The sequence below is a fragment of the Gavialis gangeticus genome, unplaced genomic scaffold, assembly GCF_001723915.1.
Source record: "Gavialis gangeticus isolate Ggan-Ray unplaced genomic scaffold, GavGan_comp1, whole genome shotgun sequence".
Classification (NCBI taxonomy): domain Eukaryota; kingdom Metazoa; phylum Chordata; order Crocodylia; family Gavialidae; genus Gavialis; species Gavialis gangeticus.
This window is the reverse complement of record NW_017729032.1, coordinates 93,571,398-93,582,619: the sequence shown is the minus strand read 5'-3', so window position 1 is coordinate 93,582,619 and position 11,222 is coordinate 93,571,398. Positions and strand designations below refer to the sequence as shown.

Below are 11,222 nucleotides of genomic sequence, written 5' to 3'. Positions count from 1 at the left end.
CCCCCCCCCCCCCCCCCCCGCCCCCGGGGCCCCCCGTGTCCACCCGGGGGCCCCCCCCCCCACTGCCTCTGTGTGCCCAGGGGGGTCACACAGCGCTTGGAGGGGGGAGCAGTATGGAGTGGGGGGGACAACCAGGAGGTGACCGAGGGGCAGGATTTGTGGGCACTGAAGAGAGAGCAGAGCAGGGCATCCCCCCCCCTCCCCAACAGCTGAGAGAGCCAGACAAAGGCAGCTGGTCTAAAATTGGCAGAGTTAGCTGTGCTGGGGGGGGGGACCTGACAAAAGACGAAATTCCTGTTGAAATACCAGAGGCAGACAAGGTTCTTCGGGAAGATGGGACATCTTTGATTAGACCAACTAGAGTTGGAAAAATTGTTCTTTGCAAGCTTTCGGGCACAACCACCCTTCTTCAAGCATGGCTTGCTTCAAAAGTGCAGGGTGAGGTGGGGAGGGTTAGGGCTATTATCCCCAAATCTGTCAGTGCCTGGGTTGCATCTGTCTGGCAAAGAAAAGGGGGCACCAGGTGCCCCCTATAAAGAGCAGAGGGCTCACAAGTGTCTTTACTTCAGCCAGGCCCTTGGGTGCTGGGGGTGGTGGTAGTGGGGGTGGAGTGGGGTTCTGGCTTTAAGCAGCTTTAAATACACCATCACCTGCTTACAGTGCTCCTCTGCTGTCTACACTGGACAGGCAGGGTGATCCATATGAAAGAATGAACGCTAGTCTGACATTAACTCCAGAAAGACACCAAGACACCAGGCCTTGGTGGGAAACTTTCTACAGTGGCTCAGCTTGACCAATAAAGAGACTATAGTCAGTGCCAAAGATTTTTTTTTCTGTAACAGCAGATCATCTTCTTCCACCTAATCACTTGGGTTGATTTCACTTTCTATTATTATTGCTAGTACTACTACTGTATTATTATTATTATTGTTATTATTATTATGACGGCTGCTTAAAGTGCAGCAAGGGAAGCACGTGGAGAATTGTTCGTTTTGTTGTGCAGTGTCTGGGTGTGACTCGCTCTCTGAATTAGCTGGGGGGAGTTGGACTCATTAGCCCAGGGCAAGGCAAAGGAAAGCACTTTCCCCCTGGTCTTTAGCTGTAGATTGATTATTGAAGTATCTGAATATGTAGGGGGACAAGAAGGAAGCTTGCTCTAAAGGAACTTAAGTAACTACTTCGGAAACCTTTTGGGAGCTAGAGAGATTTTGGTTGGTGGTGGAATCAAAAAGTTTGAAAAATGAGTAACATACTGTTGGGATGACATTTGTATAGGTGCATATGTCTACTAAAGAATACACAACATTAAAAAACAGGATAGCCTAGCTCTGAGGGGAAATCTGTGTACATTTGTTGGGTTGTAACATGATTTGGGAACATGATTAAAACCAGGGTCACAGCACATCAGCACTGCAAAACTGACTGTGCTTCAACAGCCTCAGGAGATAGTTGTGCTGTAATCTGACATGGTAGAAATTAGTGTGTGTGTTTTATATATATATATATATGTATAGTGTGTGTGTGTACACACACACACACACACACACACACACACACACACGGCAAGCAGGATATGCCCCCCAGGAAAATAATGGGAAGGGTTTATGACATCTGTGCACCCTGTATTTTTACAGTATATATGAGTGAAGCGGAGTAGTTCATTGAGTTTTGGCAACGTGGATTTCCCCACTAGTACATACAACTCTATTTACTTTATAATCTTTTTTCTTGTGTGTGACTTACTCTGGCTTGGTTTTAACTGCTTGTAACTTTAATGTAATTTTGTAAAAATGTTAAAGTAATGGATCTAGCAATTTAAATTTCCTTTTATAAGCTAACAGTTACTCTGTTCTTTATCTGATATTTTACTTATTATTGTGACTGAAAATATAAGAGCAGACTCCATCCCAGTATATAAAATATTACATCTACACCATCTAAAATACTTTATCACCGCTATATTTGTATCACAGTCATTTGACACACTTGAGTACCACTCTGTTCCTTTTTTTAGATGATGCTTACAACTTAGTCAAGGTTAATACATTATTCAATCAGATGTGGATTTCAACAAAGCTATTCATTTGTCTTGTGTAAAATCTCATTCGATTAATCTAAACGCTTTTGTTAGGCATCTGTTGTGATGACAAATACTTATAACAACATATTTAAATGAACTTGACTTTTTAAATTTTGTACCTATCTGGTTGAAAAGATATTTCATGTTTATAAGCTTTTACCTTAAGTCTTAAACTGAAGTCTCAAGATTTGAAAAGTTTTTCATGTGCTTGTTTTCAGCAATATGGTTAATTTTAACTGCAATATTGCTATATTTAAAAATCAATAAAACAAATCAATAAAACGTCAGGGAATTTTCACTTGAATACTTAACTTACAAGTCAGTTTGCAAAGTGAATTGGTTTCTGTTTTTATCTGTGAACCTAATAATAATAAGAACAATAGTATTCAAAGAACCTTTCTCTAAATAGGGTCTCTAAATCACTGGAAAATAGTTTTCCGGTGTTGAAGGCAATTCTTTTTTTCCCATTCATCCTGACCTTTGCTTATGTCTTCTCCACAGAAAGCGTTAGTCACCAAACATAAATTCCAGAAATAGCTATCAGGACTTTATACAAAACTATGATGAAGCAGGATTGGCATGGATGAGAATCTTTGGAGAGATGATAGAAAGCCTGCTGCCAAGCAAAAGGAGAGGTGTAAAGGCAAAAACCTTGAAAAGATTTTAGGTTGTCAAGCCAAATTTGTCAGCTTACATCAGTTATTTATGAAACAAAGCATAGTATACTATCCATTGAACGTTAACTGCATAGGATTAACGACCTGGTACCTACCCTCATGATTGTTTCCTAGTCTCTTGTGTTCCAGAGTTCTTGTCATGGAATTTTGCCATTCCTCATGCAATCTCTCCATTCACTGAACTGGGCTTTGGATCAGGTCCTTTATGAGTAGAGATGGAAGGCATGCTTTTTTCTGACCTCCCTCCTGTGGCCAGTATATGTTAATCTTTTCTGACATGAGGATATGGTTTTGAATGAGTTCACAGAGTTCTTAGTAAAAGTGAAGGGGATCCTAAGTATTGTTTGGTAGCAGTATTTAAAATGTGAAAAATTGTTTTTTGAGTGTAGCAAAGCAGCAGGGTATAGAATTGAAAATAATTATGTCCAAAGCTTGACTTATATTGTAGTAAAACCAGTTCATTTTTGTTAGCTTTTGCACCTTTCAAAATAGATTGCAATAGCATGTTCATGTGTAGAGAACACTGCATTCCTGTTTAGTTTGCCTATTTGGCTTTTCTTAAAAATATTCTGTCTAAATACTTGTAAGTTACTATAGTTCAGGTATGTTTTTGGTGAGCAGGTCAGCAAGAAGCAGATTACATACCACAGATCAGTTCATACAAATAACATCTCTGATTTATAAGTTCCCATACCATGCTGCAAATTGCTGAGATAGTACGCAGTTAAAGCATTCTAGGTTTTATACACAAAGGGGTCTTCTGGAAGATTAGAAGGTAATGGGTAGTATCTATAAATTCAAGGAAAGTCTAAAAGGTTGGAAGATAGCTTTTTAAAACTTACCCCTGCCAACCCTCCCACCCCCCACCCCCAAGCTCTCCAACCTTTTATATCCAGTTCATAAGTGTTTCATTAGTTGGTAAAGATTATAATTAGAAAGTAAGATCTTTGGAATATAATAATTACTGTAGACTAGACTTCATCCCTTCATTCTGGTATCTGGTCTCTGGCACTAGACCAATATCTGATACTTTGGCAGGGGCAATACTCCTTCTCATTGAATATACTTAGTCAATTGTGTGATATGTGTAGATACATCCACACATGAGCATTTATAGTACTGGTGGTGGTCATGCAGGAAATTTCCTCCTGACCCACTGAGGTGATTATCTTTATCCTGAAGCATGCAGCTTGATTAACTTTATCATTATCTTAGTTGACATAGGTAAGAATAATGTTAGTGTACATAAAATTATGCAGCTCTTTTTACAAATATTTTTAGAGATAAGCTATAGATTGCATGAAGAAATATAACTTTTTCTCACACGTACATTTTTAGTAACTCTTATTAAGAGAATTAAATAGGAATAATGAACGTATGGAAACAAATGAGATAACTTTGCATGTTTGTTAGTAAGGGTTTTGTATTCTTTTCCTTTAAAAACTTTTACTATCTCATTAGTTGTAAAATTCAAATTTAGGATCTTATCCTACTCTCTTTGAAATTATTTCTAATATTTACAGGATAAAGGCCATGGTACTCGATTTTATTCAGTCATGATGATTGCTAGAGGTTAGAATTGTTATAGATAAGTTATGAAATACAACTTCCAAACCTTCTTACTTCAGACAAATTTCCCGTTAAAATGGCCATATTCTTGTTGTAGTAGATTTAAAGTTTTAAATAAAATTTAGTACCATTTATTCATGTATAATGCCCCCTATTGGTTAAAATCGTAATTTTGTATGGGTGAATCACTGTTTGTGGAGGGATGGTATTTTTAGTAAATTACTAGCATGGTAGACTAGAGGGTACTTTTATTTATTTTTAATCCTTGTATGTGAAACAGGGTTTTGTCATTTAGCCTGGTATGTATTCTGAATGCTTTTTGGAAACAGTAACTTTGTTTCACTACTACTTAATATTTTTTCAGTCTTTTCTGGTTATGTTACTAAAGCATTTTGACCATTTTTTCCCTGTCAGTTTGGTTCATCATCTGAAATGCATTACACATGAACCATGGAATTTAAGAATGCATGTGCTGTAACATACAATAAAAATGAGGAATGATACACTGGATATATTTATACACTTACACCTGTACTGCATTTTCCAATTTTAATCCTTTAGTTCCAGAACTACATTATTGACATATGAAATTATTATGGCAGTGTCTGCTAGTCTGGGGCAGGTAGGTCTCTGTTAGCCTTCCAACTATAACTTCTTCATGGGAGAGTTTTACAACTTGTCTGTAATGATTCACTTCTGGCTGAAGTTGGCATGTGTAGTTCCAGACTGAAAATATTCTGCTTTATTAAAGTTACCAGTACCAATGAATTCCAAGCTCAAAGCAGTGTCTATTTTAAATAATGGCACTAGTTTTATTGGATTTGGATTTATTCTGTTTCTTTATAACTTAAATATGGATTGTTTAAAAATAACTTTTGGGGCATATGCTCTATATTGTGAATGAATTTCATTCATTGTTTTAAAATAGTTAAGTTATTAACCTTTTGCAAATTATGTACTGCACATGAGCAGTAAATTTTTCAATAATCTTTAAATGTGCATACGGTAACAGTACCATAATGTGGACTGACATAATATGAATTGACAGTAAATTTTTAGTTGCCTAAATACATATTTAAATGATAGCACTGAAGAGTCATCTGCAAAAAGCTATTATGATTCAGAGTTAATTCATATATAGATAATGTCTTCCATGTACATTATGAAGGATTTTTTTTTTCTCTATTATCACTATAATTTATTTAACTTTTCTCCCCTCCTCTCCAAACAACACAGTCTTTTATACTTAAAAGCAAGGCTATAACTTTATGTGATAAAAGCCAGAAGATTGACTCCCTGGAGTAACTTAATCCTAAATTCACCTTGTTCGTGTTATTTATCTGGTACGATGCCCAGCCAGGGCTATCTAATAACAATTGTTGATGCTTGGTTTCATAAGAAATGCAATTTATTGGTGAATATGACATCTTAAATATGGAGTTTTGACATTCACTATGAATTTCTTTGGGTTCGTCATTTTCAGCCACACTTATGTGATAGAAGAAAAGGAGAAAAAACGCACTTTTTTCAGTGAATAAATGCAGCGCAAGGTTTTTTAACATGGTTTTAGTGAGAGGTTGTGTTTGTACATTTAGGTCCCAAACCTGCAGCCGTTACTCACATAATCAAGCCTACCAAATCCAATGAAACTTCTTAATTGAGTAATGATTAAATAAATGGACCTATAAAGTATGTTTAATTTCACAGTGCTTTAAGTTATGTTTTTGAGGTTTAAATGTGAAATGTTTTCTTAAAGTTTGCATTTTTGGATGGTTAATGAGAATAAACAAATCCTCTCAAAATTCTAGTTTTGTTTTTAATAATCCTGGTAATTATTGCTTGGATTTCATAATACATTTGAGAGTTTTGAGCATACAACCTTGTGAAGAACTCTTTGTACTCCTTGTTTTTATGAACAACAGTACCCACATAACTTTCTGTTTAATATCAGTTTAAAGGCTCACATTCAATGCAAGAGAATTAATCAGCTATGGTAAATAATTTTTGTTGCCTTATGGGTAAGATCAAGTATAGCTTGTCTGTGTAAATTATATTGTTTGAAGTTAGAGAACTATAATTTTTGTTCAGAGTATCAAGCAGTGAGATTTTATGCATACTGCAAGGTTGAAATCACTCATTTATCAACAATCTAGGAAGAGCGGAACAGGTGCAATTATGATTTCCCTGTGCACCTCACCACACCTAATGGGAATTCTCTCTCCATTAAGATAAGAGGGTTGTTCAATCACAAAATTTTTTTCATCTTTAATTCTTTTTAAATTTTGCTCTTAATTAACCAAATTGCTAAATTCGGCCTATACAGGTGATCATTTTTCCTTGTGATCCAAATCAAGCTTGGATTTGAGCTAGGCTTTGGGGTTACCTTTGCTTTGCACATTATACATGTGCACAACTGGAATAAAAGTTGCTAAAATAAGAGGTTAACTTCTAAGCACCTACTGCTGTTGTTTTTTATGGTGGACTACTAAACAAGGTTCAAAACACAAATGTTCTTGTTACCTGTTGAGAATAGTAAACTTTGGCAGCAGAATTGGGTGAGAGGGAAGAGAAGAAAAACATTGTTAAATATGACTCGTACAGATATTTTACATAATTGACAGCCACTTGTTTTTTGCATCATGATGTCATGACTGAAGTGCATAACTCCAAACAGATAAAGTCTCTTGCATGCTAGTGCACTTAGTCATGCAGTAGTAAGAGCAGATAATATGCATTTTACACATTTAAACAAAAGCCTGTTTTCAGAATGTGCTTGGGATTTATACATTGTTGCATAACATCAAAAGTAAGGCTTACTTTTAGGAAAAAATGCAATACCTTGCATGGGGAAAAAAGTAAAAATTTGCAGTCACAAAGAATATTGTTGCACAAGAATTGCAAAAGGAATTAAAAAATTGACTAGTATTAAATTATATGTGTTTTGACCTTGATTCCATGTGGGCCATTTCCTAATAGAAGATTATAACAGGATTTTTCTTGAGTGAAAAAGCACAATAAAATTACTGAATTTTAAGCATTATGTAAAAGCTATATATTATAAACCTTATAATTAATCTAGACATGGTTTTTTAATAGTTTAAATGTTCTTTAAAATGCATTACATAAGCTATTTGGGATTGTAATCTTTTAAACCTAGGTAAAATATAAAGTTAAAATAGAACTATAAAATATAAAATTAATAATTTAATTGATTGCTTGATAGAATTACATCTAAATCGTATTTCACTTAGCATGCCTAAGTGGTGTGTACATTGTGTATAAGTGCCAATATATAATTTGGGATTCTGTTTTCCCTGTCGGGAAATTACCCTGCATCCGTACCAGCTGAAAGTAATATGGTGTCAGCAGTACAGCCCCTCACACCTTTTAACCCTGGAGCCTAGCGAGCAGGGGACTTAGGTTTTAGGCCCCTTTCCCTCTGAGAGGGCTTGAACCTGCACCTACTGCTTCCCAGAAAAGTGCTCTTACCACTCTACCTTGCATTTAGGATTAATTGGATAAAATAGATAAGCACTAATGGGCAAGTTCCCACCTTCTGGGGCAACATCCACATCATTGAGCCATACATTCTTCCTTTTGGTTCCACTTCTCTCCTCCTCATTGGCCTCAAGAGGAGAGCTAAAGATGGGTCTGGCAATCAATGCCTGACCCATGACCTAGGGGTTATAGCACTTTGCTAGGAAACACCCTATGGGTAATGGAGGCCTAGAATCTATGCCTCCCACTTACCAGATAAGTGGCCTAACTACTAGGCTGTTGTGCTAAAACGTGGAAGTGCTCAGTTTCACCCCAGGACCAAATGCTTACTAGTCATGGTTTTTGTCTGACTAATATTTCAGGATATTCCTGACCTTATGCATGCACTAGTCAATTTTATTTCTTCATGAAGATGCCTGGTTGTAGTTCAATCCTAATGAGCATGCTCGATATGCTAATATAGGCAATGCTCTACAGAAAACTGTATTTAAGTGCCAGAAAATTAAGTTACACAGCTATATACATGACACTGAGTCATGCAGTGTGAAATAGGAGTTGGCCTTTAGTGACCACCACAAGTATACATGAATATCTAATAATTAACTTGATTTTGATTTGGCGTGAAAAAAATCCTTTTTGTTGTATGTCATGTACTACATCCAGTTTTGGGCCCTCCACTATAGAAAGGATGTGGACAAGTTGGTGAGTCCAGTAGAGGGCAACAAAAATGGTTCAGGGGCTGGGGCACATGACTTATAAGCAGGGATTCTGGTTTTCTCTGGTAAACCAAAATTGGGGATTTTTTTTTTAACTAACCCAAAATTCACATTTTTCCATGATCAAAATGAAATGCTATACCCACACCCACACATGTATATATACACATACACACATATATAAATATAATAGTGGTGTTTCATTTTAATCATGGAAAATGTGGATTTTGGGGTTTTTTTTAATTTTAAAAATTGCAGATTTTTTTTTTTATCAGAGAAAACCAGGATCCCTGCTTATGAGGAGAGGCTAAGGGAACTGGGTTTACTTAGTCCACAGGAGAAAAGACTGAGAGGGGATTTGATAGTAGCCTTTAACTACCTAAAGCGCGAATGACGTGTGCCCCCGGAGGCTGGAAGGGCATAGTGACTGCCTGCAGGCAGAGGTAGTCGTGTTGGCAGCGGGGGCATGGCAGCAGCGAGTGGGGAGCTCTTGCAGGTGGCCATGGTAGTGTTGGTGGCAGGGGGCGGTGGGGGGGAGGCATGGCAAGCATCCATAGACGCCGCTGGCAGCATTGGCAGTGGCCAGTAGCAATCAGAGACCACCTGCAAATGCCGCTGGTGGTGTCAGTAATGAGGGGGAATTTGGTGGCGAGTGGTGATGACCCGCAGGTGCCACTGGCAGCGTCAGTGCCAGTTTTCACAGGGGGTACACCACCAATCTCAGGGGGTGCATGTGGGTGCACATGCACCCCCTACACATCACCAATGACTTGAAGGGTGGTTCCAAAGAGGATGGATCTAGACTGGACTCTGTGGTGGCAGATGACAGAACAAGGAGGAATGGTCTCACGTTGCAGCAAGGGAGGTTTAGGTGGGATATTAGGAAAACTTTCTCACTAGGAGGGGGAAAAGCACTGGAACAGGTTACCTACAGCAGTGGTGGAATCTCCATCCTTCAAGGTATTTAAGGCCCAGCTCAGTAAAGCCCTGGCTGAAATAATATAGTTGGGAATGGTTCTGCTTTGAGCGGGGGGTTGGACTAGATGACCTCCTGAGGTCCCTTCCAACCATAATTTTTCTATGATTCTATGATTTCTATGTATAGACATTTGTAGAAATATAAAATAAACGTTATGGTCTTTACACTGAAAACTTTATATCTGCCCATTAGACTTTTGCATACACTTATCTTTAAGAAAGTGAGCTGTCTTTGTGCCTTTAGTTGGACTCATCCCATGCTTGAAATTTAGCACATGCCTATGTCCTTTGCCTCTTCTTAGATCAAAATGTTTCAGAGATCTCTGTGCATTTTTTATAGAATTAAAAAAAAAATTTTGTTGTAGTTTTTTTACATAAAATAATATAATTATTTATGTTTGTAGGGTTTTTTTTTGCATAAAATAATATAATTATGTTATCTTTTAAACTTTTTAATTATTTTGTTTTCCAATTTGTTGTAGGGATTCATGGCAATGTTGTAATAGAAAAGATTTCAGTCCTGCACCCCTTGGAATTTTAATGTTGACTTCAAGGAAACAGAAGAGGCCTTTCAATTTTTAAAGAAACATTAATGTGCTCTTAATTAATGCTTTTTAAAAGTCCTAGTCCTGTTATTCCTTTATAGCTAGAGAAGACCAGAGTTAACATACCGAATGATAAAAGAAAATAAAAGAGTAGCTACTTCCACAGTTACTAAGGTGATGAGAACACAGTGAGAACTTTGGTGGATAGGCAAATCATAATATGAGTTATGGCATTTTCGGGATTTTCCCTAGGATCATTAGAATGGTTCAGAGAATTTTGAGGATTTGTTTGCTCTCACATGTTTTAAACCTTAGTCTTCAAGGTCTAATATTACAGGCATAATGCTCCCAGTTATGAGGAGGCCTTTGGTCTTTTATTTAGGGATGCATTTACTGCAAATGTTATCATAGAATGGCCTGGAAGGGACTTGCATCTGTACCTGCTGAAAGTAAATGCTGGAAGGGACATCTAGTCCAACCCCTTGTCTGAGGCAGGATCATCCCTATCCAAATCATCTTATATGAATCCATTGTCTAACCACCTAGCAAAACTATGTAGTCAACCCTGACACAACACAAACCATAACACCCTAACCTGCCACAGGTACAGTGTTCTGCTTCTGTAGAGATTGTTAATATATGCTTCAAGAGATCCTAGGAAAAAGGCCGTATCCCTTACAGAGGAAGGCAAAAACTTCTACAGTCTGTACCCATCTGACCACAGGGTAAAATTCCTTCCTGACCTTAAGCAGAGGAGCAAGACCTTCTAGCCAGAAACCTCTGTGTTTTAGTTCCAGCAGGGGCATTGGCATATCCCAGTCAAAATCCCCAGCCGTAGCTGCAACCAACACCCAATGCTTCTGAGGGAGGCTTAAAAAAAACCCTACTCAAAGCAGCAGGAGTGGCAGGGAGAATTCCTTTCCAGACCCATGTGGCAACCAGCAAATCCCAGAAGCAAGGGAAATATTCATAGTTAGAACATAGGCATAACTATGCCCAGATCATCTCTGACCAGTGGCTGTCTAGCCTTCTCCCAAATGACCCCAATGACAGCAGTTTCACAACTTCCCTTGCAATGGCATCATTGTTCTAACAGTGAAACAGTTTTTCCTGCTATTCAATATAAGCCTACTCTGCTGCAACTTCAAGTCCCTTGTCC

At 37.8% G+C, this 11,222-nt stretch overlaps 1 protein-coding gene across 1 annotated transcript in view; it reads left to right on the top strand.

The window, feature by feature from the left end:
* Positions 1-11,222, top strand: part of DACH1 (dachshund family transcription factor 1) — a gene marked incomplete at its 5' end in the record, with an annotated part of 684,310 nt that overhangs the window by 746 nt on the left and 672,342 nt on the right. The window lies entirely within an intron of this gene.